Raw genomic sequence first — 22,047 nt, 5'->3', positions numbered from 1 at the left:
GCTGGGAAATGAAATCCCTTCATCTAAAAATTGGACGGAACCAGTCCCAGAAACTTCTTCACGGTGTGTGCATTCAACTCACAGAGTTGAACCCTCCTTTTCATAGAGCAGTTTTGAAACACACTTTTTGTAGAATCTGCAAGCGGATATTTGGAGTGCTTAGAGGTCTATGATGAAAAAGGAAATATCTTCACAAAAAAATAGACAGAAGCATTCTCAGAAACTTCTTTGAGATGAGCGCATTCAACTGACAGATTTGAACCTTCCTTTTTATAGAGCTGTTCTGCAACACTGTTTTTCTGGAAAGTGCAGTTGGATATTTCGCACTATTGCGGCATCTAGTGGAAAAGGAAATATAGTCACATGAAAACTATACAGAAGCATTCTCCGAAACGTCTTTCTGATAAGTGCATTCTACTCACAGAGTTGAACCTTCCTTTTGGCAGAACAGTTTTGAATCACTTTTCTTGTGGAATCAGCAAGTGGATATTTGGAGCGCTTTGAGACCTATGCTGGAAAAGGAAATATCTTCACATAAAAACTAGACAGAAGCATTCTCAGAAACCATTTCTCATGTGCGCATTCAACTCACAGGGTTGAACCTTCCTTTTGATAGAGCAGTTTTGAAACACTGTTTTTGTAGAATCTACAAGTGGATACTTGGAGCGCTTCGAGGCCTCTGCTTGAAAATGAAATATCTTCACATATACACTAGACAGAAGCATTCTCAGAAACTTCGTTGTGATGTGTGCCTTCAACTCACAGAGTTGAACCTGCCTTTTGATAGAGCAGTTTGGAGACACCCTTTTTGTAAAATCTGCAAGTGGATATTTGGAGGGATTTGAGGCCTATGCAAGGAAAAGGTAATATCTTCACATAAAAACTAGACAGAAGCATTCTCAGAAACTTCTGTGTGATGAGTGCGTTCAACTCATAGACTTGAAGCTTCTTTTTGATAGAAAAGTTTTGAAACACTCCTTTTGTAGAATCTGCAAGTGTTTATTTGGAGCGCTTTGAGGCCTATGATGGAAAAGGAAATATCCTCTCATAAAAACCAGACAGAAGGATTCTCACAAACTTCTTTGTGATGAGTGCATTCTACTCACAGAGTTGAACCTTCCTTTTGACAGAACAGTTTTGAATCACTTTTCTTGTGGAATCAGCAAGTGGATATTTGGAGCCCTTTGAGGCCTATGCTGGAGAAGGAAATATCTTCACATAAAAATTAGACAGAAGAATTCTTAGAAAGTTTTTCTGATATGCACATTCAGCTCACCGGGTTGAACCTTCCTTTTGATAGAGCAGTTTTGAAGTACTCTTTTTCTAGAATCTGCAAGGGGATATTTTCCAACACTGGAAAAGGAAATATCTTCACATGAGAATTAGACGAAAGTATTCTCAGAAACTTTCCTGTGGTTTATGCATTCAACTCACATAGTGGAATCTTCCTTTTCATAGCTCATGTGTGAAACACTCTTTTTGCAGTATTTACTAGTAAATGTTTGGGACGACTTGAGGCCTATGTTGGAAAAGGAAATATCATCACATAAAAAGTAGACAGAAGCATTCTCAGAAAATTTTTGTGATTAGTGCAGTCAACTCACAGACTTGAACCTTCCTTTTGAAAGAGCAGTTTTGAAACACTCTTTGTAGAATCTGCAAGTGGATATAGAGTGCTTTGAGGCCTAGGCTGGGAAATGTAATATCTTCACCTAAAAATTAGACGGAAGAATTCTCAGAAATTACTTGAGGATGTGTGCATTGAACTCACAGAGTTGAACGTTTCTTTTCATAGAGCAGTCTTGAAACACACTTTTTGTAGAATCTGCAAGTGGATATTCGGAGCGCTTTGAGGCCTAAGCTTGAAAAGGAAATATCTTCACATAAACACTAGACAGAAGCATTCTCAGAAACTTCTTTTTGTTGTGTGCCTTCAACTCACAGAGTTGAAGCTGCCTTTTGATAGAGCAGTTTGGAGACACACTTTTTGTAATATTTGCAAGTGGATATTTGGAGGGATTTGAGGCATGTGTTGGAAAAGGAAATATCTTCACGTAAAAATTAGACAGAAATATTATCAGAAACTTCTGTATGATGAGGGCATTCAACTCACAGATTTGAACCTTCCTTTGTGTAGAGCAGTTTTGAGACACTCTTTTAGTAGCCTCTGAAAGTGGATAATTGGAGCGCCTTTAGGCCAATGCTTGAAAACGAAATATCATCACATAAAAAGTAGACAGAAGCATTCTCAGAAACTTCTTTGTGATAAGTGTATTCAACTCACAGAGTTGAACGTTCCTTTTGATAGAACAGTTTTGAAACACTCCTTTTGTAGAATCTGCAAGTGTTTATTTGGAGCACTTAGAGGCCTATGTTGGAAAAGGAAATATCTTCACGTAAACACTAGACTGAAACATTCTCAGAAACTTCTTTGTGATGTTTGCATTCTATTCACAGAGTTGAACCTGCCTTGTGATAGAGCAGTTTGGAAGCATGCTTTTTGTAAAATCTGCAAGTGTATATTTGAAGCGCTTTGAGGCCTATGCTGGAAAAGGAAATATCTTCACATGAAAACCAGACAGAAGAATTCTCGGAAAGTTCTGTGTCATGAGTGCATTCAACTCACCGTTTTGAAGCTTCCTTTTGAAAGAGCAGTTTTGAGACATTGATTTTGTAGAATCCGTAGTGGATAATTGGAGCTCTTTGAGGCTTCTGCTGGAAAAGGGAATATCTTCATATACAAAGTAGACGGAAGCATTCCCAGAAACTTCTTTGCCATGTGGGGATTGATCTCACGGAGTTGAACATTCCTTTTCTTAGAGCAGTTCTGCAACCCTCTTTTTGTGGAAACTGCAAGTGGATATTTGGTGCGATTGCGGCATCTAGTGGAAAAGGGAATACTTTCAGATGGAAACTAGATTAGAACCAATCTGAGAAACTTCTTAATGATGAGTGAATTCTACTCACGGATTTCAACCTTCCTTTTGATAGAATACATTTGAAAGACTCTTTTTGTGGAATCTGCAAGTGGATATTTGGAGCGCTTTGAGGCCAATGCTGGAAAAGGAAATATCTTCACATAAAAAGTAGACAGAAGCATTCTCAGAAAATTTTTGTAATGTGCGCATTCAACTCACCGAGTTGAACCTTCCTTTTGATAGAGCAGTTTTGAAACACTCTTTTGTAGAAGCTAAAAGTGGATATTTGGAGTGCGTTGAGTCCTATATTGAAAAAGGAAATATCTTACCTGAGAAGATAGAGAGAAGCATTCTCAGAGACTTCCCAGTTCTTTCTGCATTCAACTCACAGAGTTGAACCTTCCTTTTGATAGAACACTTTTGAAACACTCTTTTTGTAGAATCTGCAAGTCGATATTTGGAACGCTTTGAGGCCTATGCTGGAAAAGGAAATCTCTTCACATAAAAACTAGACAGAAGCATTCTCAGAAACATTTTCTGATGTGCGCATTTATCTCACCGAGTTGAGCCTTCGTTTTGATAGAACAGTTTTGAAACACTCTTTTAGTACAACTGCAATTGGGTACTTGGAGTGCTAAGAGGCCAACACTGCAAAAGGATATATATTCACGTAAAAGCTAGACGGAAGCATTCTCAGAAACTTCTTTGTGATGGGTGTATTCAACTCACAGAGTGAGTTGAATCTTCCTTTTGGTAGTGCAGTTTTGTAACACTCTTTTTGTAGAATTTGGTAGTGGATACTTGAAGCTATTTGAGGCCTATGCTGAAAAAGGAAATATCTTCACATAAAAAATAGACAGAAGCATTCTCAGAGACTTCTTTGTGATGAGTGCATTCAGCCCACAGACTTGAACCTTCCTTTTGAAAGAGCAATTTTGAAACACTCTTTTAGTAGCATCTTAAAGTGCATATTTGGAGCGCTTTTAGGCCAATTCTGGAAAACGAAATATCATGACATAAAAACTAGACAGAAATAGTCTCAGAAACTTCTCGTGATGAGTGCATTCAACTCACAGACTTGAACGTTCCTTTTGTTAGAAGAGTTTTGAAACATTCCTTTTGTAGAATCTGCAAGTGTTTATATGGAGCGCTTCGAGGCGTATGCTGGGAAACGAAATATCTTCATCTAAAAACTAGACAAAGGCATTCTCAGAAACTTCTTCGCAACGTGTGCATTCAACTCACAGAGGTGAGGCTTCCTTTTCATAGAGCAGTTTTGAAACACACTTTTTGCAGAATCTGCAAATGGATATTTGGAGCGCTTTGAGACCTATGCCTGAAAAGGAAATATCTTCACAGAAACACTAGACAGAAGCATTCTCAGAAACTTCTTTGTGATGTGTGCATTCAACTCACAGAGGTGCAACTGCATTTTGACATACCAGTTTGGAAACATGGTTTCTGTAAAATCTGCAGATGGATATTTGGAGCGATTTGAGGCCTATGCTGGAAAAGGAAATATCTTCACATAAAAACTAGACAGAATCATTCTCAGAAACATCTGTGTGAGTGCATTCATCTCACCGTCTTGAACCTTCCTTTTGATATAGCAGTTTTGAAACACTCTTTTAGTAGCATCTGAACGTGGATATATAGAGCGCCTTTAGGCCAATGCTGGAAAAGGAAATATCTTCACATAAAAACTAGACAGAAGCATTCTCTGAAACTTCTTTGTGATGAGTTCATTCAACTGACAGACTTGACCGCTCTTTTTGATATAACAGTTTTGAAACACTCCTTTTGTAGAATCTGCAAGTGTTTATTTGGAGTGCTTTGCAGCCAATGTTGGAAAAGGAAATATCTTCACATAAAAACTAGACAGAAGTATTCTCAGAAACTTCTTTTTGATGAGTGCATTCAACTCACAGAGTTGAATCTACCTATTGATAGAGAAGTTTTGAAACACCCTTTTAGTAGAATCTGGAAGTGCATATTTGGAGCGATTTGAGGCCTATGCTGGGAATGGAAATATCTTCACATGAAAATTAGACAGCAGAATTCTCAGAAACATCTTTGTGATGACTGCATTCAACTCACAGACTTGGAGCTTCCTTTTGATATAACAGTTTGGAAAAAATCTTTTAGTAGCATCTGAAAGTGGATATTTGAGCGCCTTTAGGCCAAAGGTGGAAAACGAAATACAATCACATAAATCTAGACAGAAGCATTCTGAGGAACTTCTTTTTGATGAGTGTATTGAACACACAGGGTTGAAGCTTTCTTTTGATAGAGAAGGTTTGAAACACTCTTTCAATAGAATCTTCAAGTGGATGTATGGAGTGCTTTGAAGCCTATGCTGAAAAATGAAATATCTTCAGGCAGAAACTAGACAGGAGTAATCTCAGAAAGGTCCCTGTGCTTTGAGCATTCAACTCACAGAGTTCATCCTTCCTTTTGATAGAGCAGTTTCGAAACACTCTTTTTGTAGAATCTGCAAGTGGATATTTGGAGTGCTTTGAGTCCTGCACTGGAAAAGGAAATATCTTCACTTAGAACATAGACAGAAGCATTCTCAGATACTTGCCTGAGCTTTCTCCATTCAACTCACAGACTTGAACCTTCCTTCGATAGAACAGTTTTGAAACACTTTTTGTAGAATCTGCAGGTCGATATTTGCAACGCTTTGAGGCCTATGATGGAAAAGGAAATATCTTCACATAAAAACTAGATAGAAGAATTCTCAGAAACTTCTTTGTGATGTGCAAATTCAATATACAGAGTTGAAGCTTCCTTTGATATAGCAGTTTTGAAACACTCTTTTAGTAGGATCTGCAAGTGTATATTTGGAGTGCTAAGAGGCCAACACTTGGAAAGGAAATATCTTCTCATAAAAACGAGACGGAAGTATTCTCAGAAACTTCCCTGTGCTTTACGCATTCATCTCAAAGAGAGGAATCTTCCTTTTGATAGCACAGTTTTGAAACACTCTTTTTTTACAATTTGCTAGTGGATATTAGGAGCGATTTGAGGCCAATGCTGGAAAAGGAAACATCTTCACATAAAATCTAGACAGAAGCCTTCTCAGAAATATTTTCTGATGTGCGCATTCAACTCACCGAGTTGAACCTTCTTTTTGATAGAGTGGTTTGGAAACACTCTTTTTGTAGAATCTGTAAGTGGATATTGGGAGTGCTTTGAGTCCTACACTGGAATAGGAAATATCTTCACTTAGAACTTGGAGAGAAGCATTCTCAGAGACTTCCCTGTGCTTTCTGCATTCAACTCACAAAGTTGAACCTTCCTTTTGATAGAACAGATTTGAAACACTTTTTTTGTAGAATCTGCAAGTCGATATTTGGAAAGCTTTGAGGTGTATGCTGGAGAAGGTAACATCTTCACATAAAAACTAGATAGAAGTTTTCTCAGAAACATTTTTGTGATGTGCGCATTCAACTCACAGATTTGAAGCGTCCTTTTGATATAGCAGTTTTGAAACACTCTTTTAATAGTATCTGCAAAGCATTCTCAGAAACTTCCCTGTGCTTTTTGCATTCAACTCACGGAGGGGAATATTCCTTTTGATAGCGAAGTTTTGAAACACTCTTATTGTAGAATTTCCTAGTGGATGTTTGGAGCGTTGTGAGGCGTATGCTGGAAAAGGAAATATCTTCACATAAAAACTAGTCAGAAGCATTCTCAGAAACTTCTTTGTCATGTGGGGATAGAACTCACAGAGTTGAACCTTCCTTTTCATGGAGCAGTTGTGCAACACTCTTTTTGTGGAAACTGCAAGTAAATATTTGGTGCGAATGCGGCATCTATTGGAAAAGGAAATACATTCAGATGAAAACTAGATGGAACCATTCTCAGAAACTTTTTTGGGATGAGTGCATTCCACTCACACTGTTGAACCTTCCTTTTGATAGAACAGTTTTGAAACACTCTTTTTGTGGAATCTGCAAGTGGATATTTGGAGCGCTTTGAGGCCTATTCTGGAAAAGATATTATCTTCACGTGAAAACTAGACAGAAGCATTCTCAGAAACATTTTCTGATGCGCGCATTCAACTCACAGAGTTGAACCTTCCTTTTGATAGAGAAGTTTTGAAACACTCCTTTAGTAGAATCTTCAATTGGAAGTATGAAGTGCTTTGAGGCCTATGCTGGAAAAGGAAATACCTTCACATAAAAACTAGACAGAAGCATTCTCAGAAACATTTTCTGATGTGCGCATTCAATTCACAGAGTTGAAGCATTCTTTTGATATAGCAGTTTTGAAACACTCTTTTAGTAGAATCTGCAAGTGGATATTTGGAGTGCTAAAAGGCTAGCACTGGAAAAGGAAATATCTTCACATAAAAACTAGAAGGAGGCATTCTCAGAAACTTCCCTGTGCTTTATGCATTCAACTCACAGAGAGGAATCTTCCTTTTGACAGCGCAGTTTTGAAACAGTCTTCTTGTAGAATTTGCTAATGGATGTTTGGAGCGATGTGAGGCCTATGCTGGAAAAGGAAATATATTCACACAAAAACTAGTCAGAAGTATTCTCAGAAATTTCTTTGTCGTGCGGAGATTGAACTCACAGAACTGAACCTTCCTTTTCATGGAGAAGTTGTGCAACACTCTTTTTGTGGAAACTGCAAGTGAATATTTGGTGCAAATGTGGCTTCTAGTGGAAAAGGAAATATATTCAGATGAAAACGAGATAGAACCATTCTCAGAAACTTCTTTGTGATGAGTGCATTCAACTCACAGAGTTGAACCTTCCTTTTGATAGACCAGTTTTGAAACACTGTTTGTAGAATCCGCAAGTGGATATTTGGTGCTCTTTGAGGCTTATGTCATGTGGGGATTAAACTCACAGAGTTGAAACTTCCTTTTCATAGCGCAGTTCTGCAACACTGATTTTGTGGAAACTGCAAGTGGATATTTGGTGCGATTGCGACATCTAGTGGAAAATGAAATATATTCATATGAAAACTAGATAGAACCATTCTCAGAAACATCTTTCTGATAAGTGTATTCTACTCACAGTGTTCAACTTTCCTTTTGATAAAACAGATTTGAAACCCTCTTTTTGTGGAATCTGCAAGTGGATATTTGGAGCGCTTTGAGGCCTAAAATCTTCAGATAAAAACTAGAGAGAAGTATTCTCAGAACCTTTTTCTCATTTGCGCATTCAACTCACCAAGTCGAAACTTCCTTTTGATAGAGCAGATTTGAAACACTCTTTTTGTAGAATCTGCAAGTGGATATTTGGAGAGCTTTGAGTCCTACCTTGGAAAAGGAAATATCTTCACTTAGAACCTAGACAGAAGCATTTCCAGAGACTTCCCTGTGCTTTCTGCATTCAACTCACAGAGTTGAACCTTCCTTTTGATAGAACAGTTTTGAAACACTCTTTTTGTAGAATCTGCAAGTAGATATTTGGAACGCTTTGAGGCCTACGCTGCAAAACGAAATATCTTCTCATAAATACTAGATAGAAGCATTCTCAGAAACTTCTTTGTGTTGTACGCATTCAACGCACAGAGTTGAAGCTTCCTTTTGATATAGCAGTTTTGAAACACTCTTTTAGTAGAATCTGCAAGGGGATATTTGGAATGCTAAGAGGCCAACTCTGGGAATGCAAATATCTTCACATATAAACTAGACGGAAGCATTGTCAGAAACTTCCGTGTGCTTTATGCATTCATCTCACATAGTGGAATCTTCCTTTTGATAACACAGTTTTGAAACACTCTTTTTGTAGGATTTGCTAGGGGATGTTTCCAGCGATTTGAGCCCTATTCTCGAAAAGGAAAAATCTTCACCTAAAAACTAGACGGCAGCATTCTCAGAAACTTTTTCTGATATGTGCATTCAACTCAGGGAGTTGAACCTTCCCTTTGATAGAGCAGTTTGAAACACTCTTTTTGCAGAATCTGCAAATCGATATTTGGAGTGCTTTGAGTCATACAATGGAAAAGGAAATATCTTCACTTAGAAACTAGACAGAAGTATTCTCAGAGACTTCCCTGTGCTTTCTGCATTCAACTCACAGGGTTGACACTTCCTTTCGATTGAAGAGTTTTGAAACACACTTTTTGTTGAATCTACAATTCTATAATTGGAACGCTTTGGATCCTATGCTGGAAAAGGAAATATCTTCACATAAATACTGGATAGAAGCGTTCTCAGAAACTTCTTTGTGATGTGCGCATTTAACGCACAGATTTGAAGCTTCCTGTTGATATAGCAGTTTTGAAACACTCATTTAGTAGAACCTGCAGGTGGATATTTGGAGTGCTAAGAGGGCAACAGTTGAAAAGGAAATATTTTCGCATAAAAACAAGACGGATGCATTCTCAGAAACTTCCCTGTGCTTCACGAATTCAACTCACATAGTGGAATCTTCCTTTTGATAGCAAAGATTTGAAACTCTCTTTTTGTAGAATTTTCTAGTAGATGTTTGGAGCGATTTGAGGCCTATGCTGGAAATGGAAATATCTTCCATTAAAACTAGACAGAAGCATTCTCAGAAACTTCTTTGAGATGAGTGCCTTCAACTCTCAGACTTGAAAATTCTTTTTGAAAGAGCACTTTTGAAACACTCTTTTTGTAGAATCTGCAAGTGCATATTTGGAGCGCTTTGAGGCCTATGTTGGGAAATGAAATATCTTCACCTAAAAACTAGACAGAAGCATTCTCAGAAACTTCTTCACGATGTGTGCCTTCAACTCACAGAGCTGAAACTTCCTTTTCATAGAACAGTTTAGAAACACACTTTTTGTAGAATCTGCAAGTGGATATTTGGAGCACCTTGAGTCCTATGCTGAAAAAGGAAATATCTTCAAATAAACACTAGACAGAAGCATTCTCAGGAAGTTCCCTGTGATGTGTGTGTTCACCTCACAATCTTGAACCTTCCTTTTGATAGCGCAGTTTTGAAACCCTCTTTTAGTAGCATCTGCACGTGGATATTTGGAGCGCTTGGAGGCCTATGCTGTAAAAGGCAATATCTTCACATAACAACTAGACAGAATCATTCTCAGAAACTTCTTTGTGAGAGGTGCATTCAACTCAGAGACTTGAACCGTCCTTTTGATAGAGGAGTTTTGAAACACTCTTTTTGTCGAATCTGCAAGTGGATATTTGGAGCGCTTTGAGGCCTGTGCTTCAAAATGAAATATCTTCAAATAAAAGCTAGAGACAAGCATTCTCAGAAATTTCTCTGTGCTGCGTGCATTCAACTCACAGAGTTGAACCCTCCTTTGTTAAACAGTTTTTGAACACTCTTTTTGTAGAGTCAGCAAGTGGATATTTGGAGCGTTATAAGGCCCGTGATGGAAAAGATAATATCTTCACATGAAAACTAGACAGGACCATTCTCAGAAACTTCTCTCTGATGTGTGCATTCAACTCACAGAGTTGAAGCTTACTTCTGATAGAGCAGTTTTTGAAACACTCTTTTTGTACAATCTACAAGTGGATATTTGGAGCACTTTGAATGCTATGGTGGAAAATGAAATATCTTCAAATAAAAACTAGACAGAAGCATTCTCAGAAACTTCTTTGTGATGAGTGCATTCAACTAACAGAGTTGAACCTGCGTATTGGTAGAGAAGTTTTGAAACACCCTTTTGTAGAATCTGCAAGTGAATATTTGGAGTGATTTGAGGCCTATGCCGGAAATGGAAATATCTTCACATGAAAACTAGACAGAAGAATTCTCAGAAACTTCTTTGTGATGAGGGCATTCAACTCACAGGCTTCAATTTTCCCTTCGAAAGAGCAATTTTGAAAAACTCTTTTGGAAGAATCTGCAAGTGGATATTTGGAGCGCTGTGAGGCCTATGCTGGGGAAAAAAATATCTTCACCCAAAAACTAAACAGAAGCATTCTCAGAAACTTCTTCACTATGTGTGCATTCAACTCACAGAGTTGTAGCTTCCTTTTCATAGAGCAGTTTTTAAACACACTTTTTGTAGTATCTGCAAGTTGATATTTGGAACGCTTTGAGGCCTATGCTGGAAAAAGAAATATCTTCACATAAACACTAGACAGAAGCATTCTCAGAAACTTCTTTGTGATGTGTGCATTCAACTCATAGAGTTGGACCTGCCTTTTGACGGAGCAGTTTGGAATCACACTTTTTGTAAAATCTGCAAGGGGATATTTGGAGTGATTTGAGGCCTATGCTGGAAAAGGGTATAACTTCACATAAAAACAAGACAGAAGCATTCTCAGAAACTGCTTTCTGATGTGTGCATTTCACTCACAGTCTTGAAACTTCCCTTTGATAAAGCAGTCTTGAAACACTCTTTTAGTAGCATCTGAAGGTGGATATTTGGAGCGATTTTAGGTCAACGCTGGAAAATAAACTATCATTGCATAAAAACTAGACAGAAGCATTCTCAGAAACTTCTTTGTGATCAGTGCATTCAACTCACAGAGTTGAACCTACCAATTGGTAGAGAAGTTTTGAAACTCCCTTTTTGTAGAATCTGCAAGTGAATATTTGGAGCGATGTGAGGCCTTTGCTGGGAATGGAAATATCTTCACATGAAAACTAGACAGAAGAATTATCAGAAACGTCTTTGTGATGAGTGCATTCAACTGGCAGACTTGAACCTTCCTTTTGAAAGATCAGTTTTGAAACACTCTTTTTGTAGAATCTTCAAGTGGATATATAGAGCGTTTTCAGGCCTATTCTGGAAAAGGAAAACTCTTCACATAAAAAATACAAATAAGTATTCTCAGAAACTTCTTTGTGATGTGTGCATTGAACTCACAGAGTTGAACCTTTCTTTTATAGAGAAGTTTTGAAACCCTCTTTTATTAGAATCTTCAAGTGGATGTATTGATTGCCTTGAGGCTTATGTGGAAAAAGAAATACCTTCACTTAGAAGCTAGAAAAAAGCATTCTCAGAAAGTCCCCTGTGCTTTATGCATTCATCTCACAGAGTTCAACCTTCCTTGTGATATAGCAGTTTTGAAACACTCCTTTTGTAGGATCTGCAAGTGTTTATTTGGAGCGCTTTGAGGCCTATGCTGCATAAGGAAATGTCATTGCATAAAAACTAGATGTAAGCGTTCTCAGAAACTTCTTTGTGATGAGTGCATTCAACTCACAGGGTTGAACATTCCTTTTGATAGACCAGTTTTGAAACACTGTTTTTGTAGGATCCGCAATTGGATATTTGGAACTCTTTGAGGCTTATCCTGGAAAAGGAAATATCTTCATATAGAAACTAGACAGAAACCTTCTCAGAAACTTCTATGGCATGTGGGGATTGAACTCACATAGTTGAACATTCCTTTTCATGAAGCAGTTCTGCAACACTCTTTTTGTGGAAACTGCAAGTGGATATTTGGTGCGCTTGCGGCATCTAGTGGAAAAAGAAATACATTCACATGAAAACTATACAGAAGCATTCTCTGAAACATCTTGTGATAAGTGGATTCTACTCACAGAGTTGAACATTCCTTTTGATAGACCAGTTTTGAAACACTGTTTTCGTAGAATCCGCAAGTGGATATTTGGTGCTCTTTGATGCTTATCCTTTAAAAGGAAATATTTTCTTATACAAACTAGACAGAAGCATTCTCAGAAATTTCTTTGTGATGAGTGCATTCAACTCAGAGTTGAACGTTTCTTTTCATAGAGCAGTTCTGCATCACTCTTTTTCTGCAAACTGCAGGTGGATATTTGTTTCGATTGTGCCTTCTAGTGGAAAAGGAAATACATTCACATGAAAACTATACAGAAGCATTCTCCACAACTTTTTTGTGATAACTGCATTGTACTCAAAGAGTTGAACCTTCCTTTTGATAGAACAGTTTTGAAACACTCTTTCTGTGGAATCTGCAAGTGGATATTTGGAGCGCTTTGGGGCCTTTGCTGGAAAAGGAAATATCTTCACATAAAAAGTAGACAGAAGCATTTTCAGAAACTTTTTCTGATGTGCACATTCAACACAGAGAGTTGAAACTTCCTTTTGATAGAGCAGTATTGAAACACTCTTTTTGTAGAATCTGCAAGTGGATATTTAGAGTGCTTTGAGTCCTACATTGTAAAAGGTAATATCTTCACTTAGAACCAAGACAGAAGCATTCTGAGAGATTTCCCCGTGCTTTCTGCCTTCAAATCACAGAGTTGAACCTTTCTTTTGATAGAACAGTTTTGAAACACTCTTTCTGTAGAATCTACAACTCGACATTTGGAACGCTTTGAGGCCTATGCTGGAAAAGGAAATATCTTCACGTAAAAACTAGATAGAAGCATTCTCAGAAACTTCTTTGTGAAGTGCGTATTCAACATACAGAATTGAAGCCTCCTTTTGATATAGCAGTTTTGAAACACTCCTTTGGTAGAACCTGCAAGTGTATAATTTGAGGGCTAAGAGGTCAACATTGGAAAAGGAAATATCTTCACATAAAATCTAGACGGAAGCATTCTCAGAAACTCCCGTGTGCTTTATGCATTCAACTCACATAGTGGAATCCTCCTTTTGACAGCGCAGGTTTGAATCACTCTTTTTGTAGAATTTGCTAGTGGATGTTTGGAGCGATTTGAGGCCTATGCTGGAAAAGGAAATATCTTCACATAAAAACTAGACAGAAGTATTTTCAGAAATTTCTTTTTGATGAGTGCATTCAACACACAGAGTTGAAAGTTCCTTTTGAGTGAGCAGCTTTGAAAAATACTTTTTGTAGAATCTTCTATTGGATATTTGGAGCGCTTTGAGGCCTATGCTGGTAAATGAAATATATTCACCTAGAAACTAGACAGAAGCATTATCAGAAACTTCTTCACGATGTGTGCATTCAACTAACAGGGTTGAACCTTCCTTTTCATATAGCAGGTTTCAAACACACTTTTTGTAGAATCTGCAAGTAAATATTTGGAGCTCTTTGAGGCCTATGCTGGAAAAGGAAATATCTTCACATAAACACTAGACAGAAGCATTCTCAGAAGCTTCTTTGTGATGAGTGCATTCAACTAACAGCCTTGAACCTTCCTTTTGAAAGAACATTTTTGAAACACTCTTTCTGAAGATTCTGCATGTGGATATTAGGAGAGCTTTGAGGCCTATGCTGGGAAACGAAATATCTTCACCTAAAAACTAGACAGAAGCATTCTCATAAACTTCTTTGTGATGCCTGCATTCAACTCACAGGGTTGAACCTTCCTTTTCATATAGCAGTTTTCAACCACACTGTTTGTAGAATCTGCAAGTGGATATTTGGTGCGGTTTGAGGCCTGTGCTGGAAAAAGAAATAACTTCACATAAACAACACACAGAACGATTCTCAGAATCTACTTTGTGATCAGTGCTTTCAGCTCACGGAGTTGAACCTGCCTTTTGATAGAGTAGTTTGGAAATGCCCTTTTTGTAAAATCTGCAAGTGGATATTTGTAGCGATTTGGGACGTATGCTGGAAATGGATATAACTTCACATAAAATCTAGGCAGAAGCATTCTCAGAAACTTCTTTCTGATATGTACATTCCACTCACACACTTGAACCTTCCTTTTGATAGAGCAGTTTTGAAACCCTCTTTTAGTTGCATCTGAAAGTGGATATTTGGAGCGCTTTTAGGCCAATGCTGGAAAACGAAATATCATCACATAAAACGAGACAGAAGCATTCTCAGAAACTTCTTTGTGATGAATGCATTCAACTCACAGACTTGAACGTTCGTTTTGGTAGAATAGTTTTGAAACACTCATTTTGTAGAATCTGCAAGTGTTCATTTGGAGGGCTTTGTGGCCTTTGTTGGAAAAGGAAATATCTTCACATAAAAACTAGACAGAAGAATTCTCAGAAACTTCTTTGTGATGAGTGCATTCAACTCACAGATTTGAACCTACCTATTGATAGAGAAGTTTTGAAACACCCTTTTTGTAGAATCTGCAAGTGAATGCTTGGAGCGATTTGAGGCCTATGCTGGAAATGGAAATATCTTCTCAAGAAAACCAGACAGAAGAATTCTCAGAAACTCCTTTGTGATGTGTGCATTGAACTCACAGATTTGAACCTTTCTTTTGATAGAGAAGTTTTGAAACACTCTTTTAGTGCAATCCTCAAGTGGATATATGGTGTGATTTGAGGCCTATGCTGGAAAGGGAAGTATCTTTACGTAGAAACTAGATAAAAGCATTCCCAGAAAGTTCCCTGTGCTTTGTGCATTCATCTCACAGATTTCAACCTTCCTTTTGATAGAGCAGTTTTGAAACACTCTGTTTATAGAATCTGCAAGTGGATATTTGGAGCGCTTTGAGGCCTATGCTGCAAAAGGATATATCTTTGTGTAAAAACTAGATGGAAGCATTCTCAGAAACTACTTTGCGATGAGGGCATTCAACTCACAGTGTTGAATCTTCCTTTTCATAGACCAGTTTTGAAACACTGTTGTTGTAGAATTCGCAGGTGGATATTTGGAGCTCTTTGAGACTTATGTTGGAAAAGGAAATATCTTCATATACAAACTAGACAGAAGTATTCTCAGAAAATTCTTTGTGATGAGTGCGTTCACCTCACAGAGTTGAACATTTCTTTTCACAGAGCAGTTCGGGAACACTTTTTCTGGAAACTGCAGGTGGATATTTGGTGCGATTGCGGCATCTTTTGAAATAGGAAATACATTCACTTGAAAACTATACAGAAGCATTCTCCGAAACGTCTTTGTGACAAGTGCATTCTACTCACAGTGTTGAATCTTCCTTTTTATAGAAGAGTTTTGAAACACTCTTTTAGTAGAATCTGCAAGTGGATATTTGGAGTGCCAAGAGGTCAACACTGGAAAAGGAAATATCTTCACATAAAAACTAGACGGAAGCATTCTCAGAAACTTCCGTGTGCTTTATGCATTCAACACATATAGTGGAATCTTGTTTTTGATAGCAGAGTTTTGAAACACTCTTTTTTTAGAATTTGCTAGTGGATGTTTGGAGCGACTTGAGGCCTAAGTTGGAAAAGGTAATATCTTCACATAAAAACTAGAGAGAAGCATTCTCAGAAACTTCTTTGTAATGAGTGCATTGAACTCACAGACTTGAAACTTCTTTGTGAAAGAGCAGTTTTGAAACACTGCTTTTGTAGAATCTGCAAGTGGATATTTGGAGCGCTTTGAGGCCTATGCTGCGAAATGAAATATCTTCACCTAAAAACTAGACAGAAGCATTCTCAGAAACTTCTTCACGATGTGTGCATTCAACTCACTGAGTTGAACCTTCCTTTTCATAGAGCAGTTTTGAAACACACTTTTTGTAGTATCTGCAAGTGGATATTTGGAGCGTTTTGAGGCCTATGCTTGAAAAGGAAATATCTTCATATAAACACTAGATAGAAGCATTCTCAGAATCTTCTTTGTGATGCGTGCATTCAACTAACAGAGTTGAACCTGCCTTTTGATAGAGGAGTTTGGAAACACCCTTTTTGTAAAATCTGCAAGTGGATATTTGGAGCGATTTGAGGCCTATACTGGAAAAGGATACATGATCACATAAAAAGTAGTCAGAAGCATTCTCAGAAACTACTTTCTGATGTGTGCATTCCAGTCACAAACTTGCACCTTCCTTTTCATAGAACAGTTTTGAAACACTGTCTTAGTAGTATCTGAAAGTGGATATTTGGAGCGCTTTTAGGCCAACGCTGGAAAACAAAATATCATCACATATAAACTAGACAGAAGCATTCCCAGAAACTGCTGTGTGATGTGTGCATTAAACTCACAGAGTTGAAACTTTCTTTTCATGGTTCAGTTTTGAAACACTCTTTTTGTAGAATCTGCTACTGGACATTTGGAGAGCTTTGAGGCCTGTGGTGGAAAAGGAAGTACCTTCACATAAAAACTAGGCAGTAGCATTCTCTGAATCTTCTTTGTGGTGTGTGCATTCAACTCACAGATATGAACATTCCTCTGGACGGAGAAGTTTTGAAAAACTCTTCTTTTAGAATCTTCAAGTGTATATTTCGACTTCTTTCAGGCCTGTGGTGGAAAAGGAAATATCTTCCCATAAAACCTAGAGAGATGCATTCTCAGAAACTTCTCTGTGGTGTTTGCATTCAACTCACAGTGTTGAGCATTCCTTTTTTTAGAGCAGTTTTGAAATACTCTTTTTTTTGAATCTGCAATTGGACATTTGGAGAACTCTGAGGCCTGTGGTGGAAATGGAAATATCTTCACATAAATCCTAGAAAGAAGATTACTCAGAATCTACTCTGTGATGTTTGCATTCAACTCACAGAGTTGAACATTCATTTTGTTAAACAGTTTTAAAACACTCTGTAAAATATGTAAGTAGATATTTGGTTCGCTCATAGGAATTCACTGGAAAAGGGATATCCTCACAGAAATTCTAGACAGAAGCATCCACAGAAACTTCTTTGTGATGTGCGCATTCAACTCACAGATTTGAATCTTTCTTTTTATAGAGCAGTTTTGAAACACTGTTTTTCTAGAATTTGCAGGTGGACATTTGGAGTGCTTTCAGGAGTGTGATGGAAAACGAAATACCTTCACATAAAACCTAGGCAGAAGAATTCTCTGAATCTTCTTTGTGGTGTCTGCATTCAGCTCTCAGAGGTGAACATTCCTTTATTTAGAGTAGTTTTGAAACCCTCTTTTTGTAGAATTTGCCTTTGGATTTTGGGGGAACTCTGAAGCCCGTGGTGGAAAAGGAATTATCTTCACATAAAACCTAGAAAGAAGCATTCACAGAAACTACTAGGTGATGTTTGCATTCAAGTCTCAGAGTTGAACATACATTTTCTTCTTAGAGCAGTTTTGAAACACTCTTTTTGTACAATCTGCAAGTGGATATTTGGACCGCTTATAGGAGTTCGTTAGAAACAGGATATTCTCACATAAAAACTAGACAGAAGCATTCTCACAAACTTCTTTGTGATGTGTGCACTAAACTTACAGTGTTGAACATTTCTTTTGATAGAGCAGTTTTGAAACACTCTTTTTCTAGAATCTGCAAGTGGACATTTAGAGCACTTTTAGTCCTATGGTGGAAAAGGAAATATCTTCACATAAAAACTAGGCGGTAGCATTCTCTGAAACTTCTTTGTGGGGTGTGCATTCAACTCACAGAGTTGAACATTCCTTTTCACAGAGAAGTTTGAAACGCTGTTTTTGAAGTATGTGCAATTGCATATTTGGACCTCTTATAGGAATTCTTTGGAAAAGGGATATCCTCACATAAAAACTATATAGAAGCATTCTCACAAACTTCGGTGTGATGTGTGCATTCCACCCACAGAGCTGAATCTTTCTTTTCATGGGCCAGTGTTGAAACACTTTTTTTGCTGTATCTGCAAGTAGACATTTAGTGGGCTTTGAGGCCTGAGGTGGAAAAGGAAATATCTTCACATAAAAACTAGGCAGAAGCGTTCTCTGAAACTTCGTTGGGGTGTGTGCATTCAAGTCACAGAATTGAACATTCCTTTTCACAGAGAAGTTTTGAAACACTCTTTTTGTAGAATCTGCAAGTGGATATTTGGAGCGCTTTGAGGCCTATGCTGGAAAAGGAAATATCTTCATATTAAAAGTAGACAGAAGCATTCTCAGAAGCTTCTTTGGGATAAGTACCTTCAACTAACAGTCTTGAACTTTTCTTTTGATGGAGCAGTTTTGAAACACCCTTTTAATAGAATCTGCAAGTGGATATCTCGAACGATTTGAGGCCCATGTTTGAAAAGGAAATATTTTCATATAAAAACTAGACAGAAGAATTCTCAGAAACTTCTTTGAGATAAGTGCACACAACTCACAGAGTTGAACAATCATTTTGATAGCACAGTTGTGAAACACTCTTTTTGTAGAATCTCCAAGTGGATATTTGGAGCGATTTCAGGCCTATGCGGGAAAAGGAAATATCTTCACATAGAAACCACTTTGAAGCATTCTCAAAAACTTCTTTGTTATGAGTGCATTCAACTCACAGAGTTGAAACTTCCTTTTGATAGAACATTTTTGAAATACTCTTTTTGTAGAATCTGCAGGTGGATATTTGGAGTGCTTTGAGGACTATGTTGTAAAAGGAAATATCTTCACATAAAAACTAGACAGAAGAATTCTCAGAAACTTCTTGGTGATGTGCGCATTCAACCCACAGAGTTGGACATTCCTTTTGATAGAGCAGTTTTGAAACACTCTTTTAGTAGAATCTGCAAGAGGACATTTGGAGTGCTTTGAGGCCTGCACTGGAAAAGGAATTATCCTCACATAAAAAGAAGAGAGAATCATTCTCAGTAACTTCCCTGTGCTTTACTCATTCAACTTACTGAGTTGAACCTTCCTTTTGATAGTACAGATTTGAAACACTCTTTTAGTAGAATCTGCTAGTGGATATTTGGAGCCCTTTGAGGCCTATGCTGTAAAAGGAAATAGCTTCAAATAAAAACTAGATTGAAGCATTCTCAGAAACTCCTTTGTGATGTGTGCATTCAACTCAGAGACTTGAACCTTCCTTTTGAATGAGCAGTTTTGAAACACTCTATTTGTACAATCTGCTAGTGGGTATTTGGAATGCTTTAAGGCCTATGCTGGAAGAGGAAATATCTTCACATAAAAACTAGACAGAAGCATTCTCAGAAACTTCTTTGTGATGAGTGCATTCAACTCACAGACTTGAATCTTCCTTTTGAAAGAGCAGTTTTGAAACACTCTTTTTGTAGAATCTGCAAGTGGATATTTGGAGCGCTTTGAGGCCTATGCTGGGAAATGAGATCTCTTCACCTGAAAACTAGACAGAAGCATTCTGAGAAACTTATTTGTGATGAGTGCATTCAACTCACAGACTTGAACGTTCCTTTTGATAGAACAGTTTAGAAACACTAAGTTTGTAGAATCTGCAAGTGTTTATTCGGAGCACCTTGAGGCCTATGTTGGAAAAGGAAATGTCTTCACATAAAAAGTAGAGAGAATCATTCTCAGAAACATCTTTGAGAGGAGTGCACTCAACTCATAGACTTGAAACTTCCTTTTGATAGAGTAGTTTTGAAACACTCTTTTTGTGGAATCTGTAAGTGGATATTTGGAGCGCTTTCAGGCCTGTGCTGGAAAAGGAAATATCATCACATACAAACTAGACAGAAGCACTCTCAGATACATCTTTCTAATGTGTGCTTTCAACTCACGAAGTTGAACCTTCCTTTTGATAGAGCATTTCTGAAACACTCTTTTAGTAGCATCTCCAAGTGTATATTTGGAGTGCTTTGAGGTATACACTGGAAAAGAGAATATCTTCACCTAAAAATTAGACAGAAGCATTCTCAGAAACTGCCCTCTGCTTTAAGCATTCAACTCACAGAGTTGAACCTTCCTTTTGATAGAGCAATTTTGAAACACTCTTTTTGTACTATCTGCAAGTGGATATTGGAGCGCTTTGAGGCCAATTCTGGAAAAGGAAATAACTTCAGATAAAAGCTAGAGTAAAGCATTTTCAGAAACCCCTTTGTGATGTGTGCATTCAACTCACAGAGTTGAAACTTCCTTTATTAGAGCAGTTTTGAAACACTCTTTTGGTGGTATCGGAATTTGGACATGTGGTGCAATTGCGTCCTCTAGTAGAAAATGAAATACATTTAGATGAAAACTAGACGGAATCATTCTCACAAACTGCTTTGTGATGAGCATATTCAAATCACAGTGTTGAACCTTCCTTTTGAAAGAACAGTTTTGAAACACTCTTTTATTAGAATCTGCAAGTGAATATTGGGAGTGCTTTGAGGCATACACTGGAAAAGGAAATATCTTCACATAAAAACTAGACAGAAGCATTCTCAGAAACTTCGTTGCTATGAGTGCTTTCAACTCACATAATTGAAACTTCCTTTTGATAGAACAGTTTTGAAACACTCTTTTTGTAGAAACCGCAATTGGATATTTGGAGCGCTTTGAGACCTATTCTGGAAAAGGAAATATCTTCACTTAAAAATTAGACAGAAGCATTATCAAAAACTTCTGTGTGTTGAGTGCATTCAACTCACAGAGTTGAACCTTCCTTTTGATAGAGCAGTTTTGAACCAGTCTTTTTTCAGCATCTGCAAGTGGATAATTGGAGTGCTTTGAAGCCTATGTTGTAAAAGGAAATATCTTCACATAAAAACTAGACAGAAACATTCTCAGAAACTTCTCTGGGATAAGTGCATTTAACTCACAGAGCTGAACCTTCCTTTTGATAGAACAGTTTTGAAACACTCTTTTTGTAGAATCTGCAAGTGAATATTTGGTGTGCTTTGAGGCCTACACTGGAAAAGGAAACATCTTCAAATAAAAACTAGACAGAAGCATTATCAGAAAATTCCGTGTGCTTTATGCATTCAACTCACAGACTTGAACCTTCCTTTTCACAGAGCAGTTCTGAAACCCTGTTTTTGTGGAAACGACATGAGTATATTTGGTGTGATTGCGTCCTCTAGTGGAAAAGGAATTACATTCAGAAGAAAACTTGACAGAATCATTCTCAGAAACATCTTTGTGAGGTGTGCATTCAACTCACAGAGTTGAATCTTCCTTTTGATAGAACAGTTTTGAAACAAACTTTTAGTGGAATCTGCAACTGGATACTTGGAGTGCTTTGACGTCCACTGTGGAAAAGTAAATATCTTCACATAAAAACTAGACAGAAGCATTCACAGAAACTTCCCTGAGCTTTAGGCATTCAAATCACAGAGTTGAAACTTCCTTTTGATAGAACAGTTTTGAAACACTCTTTTTTAAGAATCTGCAAGTGTATATTGGAGCGCTTTGAGGCCTATGTTGGAAAATGAAATATCGTCACATAAAAACTAGACAGAAGCATTATCAGAAACTTCTTTGTGATAAGTGTATTCAACTCACAGATTTGAAACTTCCTTTTGATAGAGCAGATTTGAAATATTCTTTTTGTAGAATCTGCAAGTCGATATTTGCAGAGCTTTGAGAACTACTTTGGAAAAGGAAATATCTTCACATAAAAACTAGAAAGAAACATCCTCAGAAACTACTGTGTGATGAGGGCATCCAACTCTGAGAGTTGAACCTTCCTTTTGATAGAACAGTTTTGGAACACTCTTTTTGTAGAATCTGCAAATGGATATTTGGAGTGCTTTGAGGCCTATCCTGGAAAAGGAAATATCTTCACATAAA

Source organism: Pongo pygmaeus, chromosome 16 (assembly GCF_028885625.2).
Source record: "Pongo pygmaeus isolate AG05252 chromosome 16, NHGRI_mPonPyg2-v2.0_pri, whole genome shotgun sequence".
NCBI lineage: Eukaryota > Metazoa > Chordata > Mammalia > Primates > Hominidae > Pongo > Pongo pygmaeus.
The sequence above is the reverse complement of the archived record's forward strand: the minus strand, read 5'-3'. Positions refer to the sequence as shown.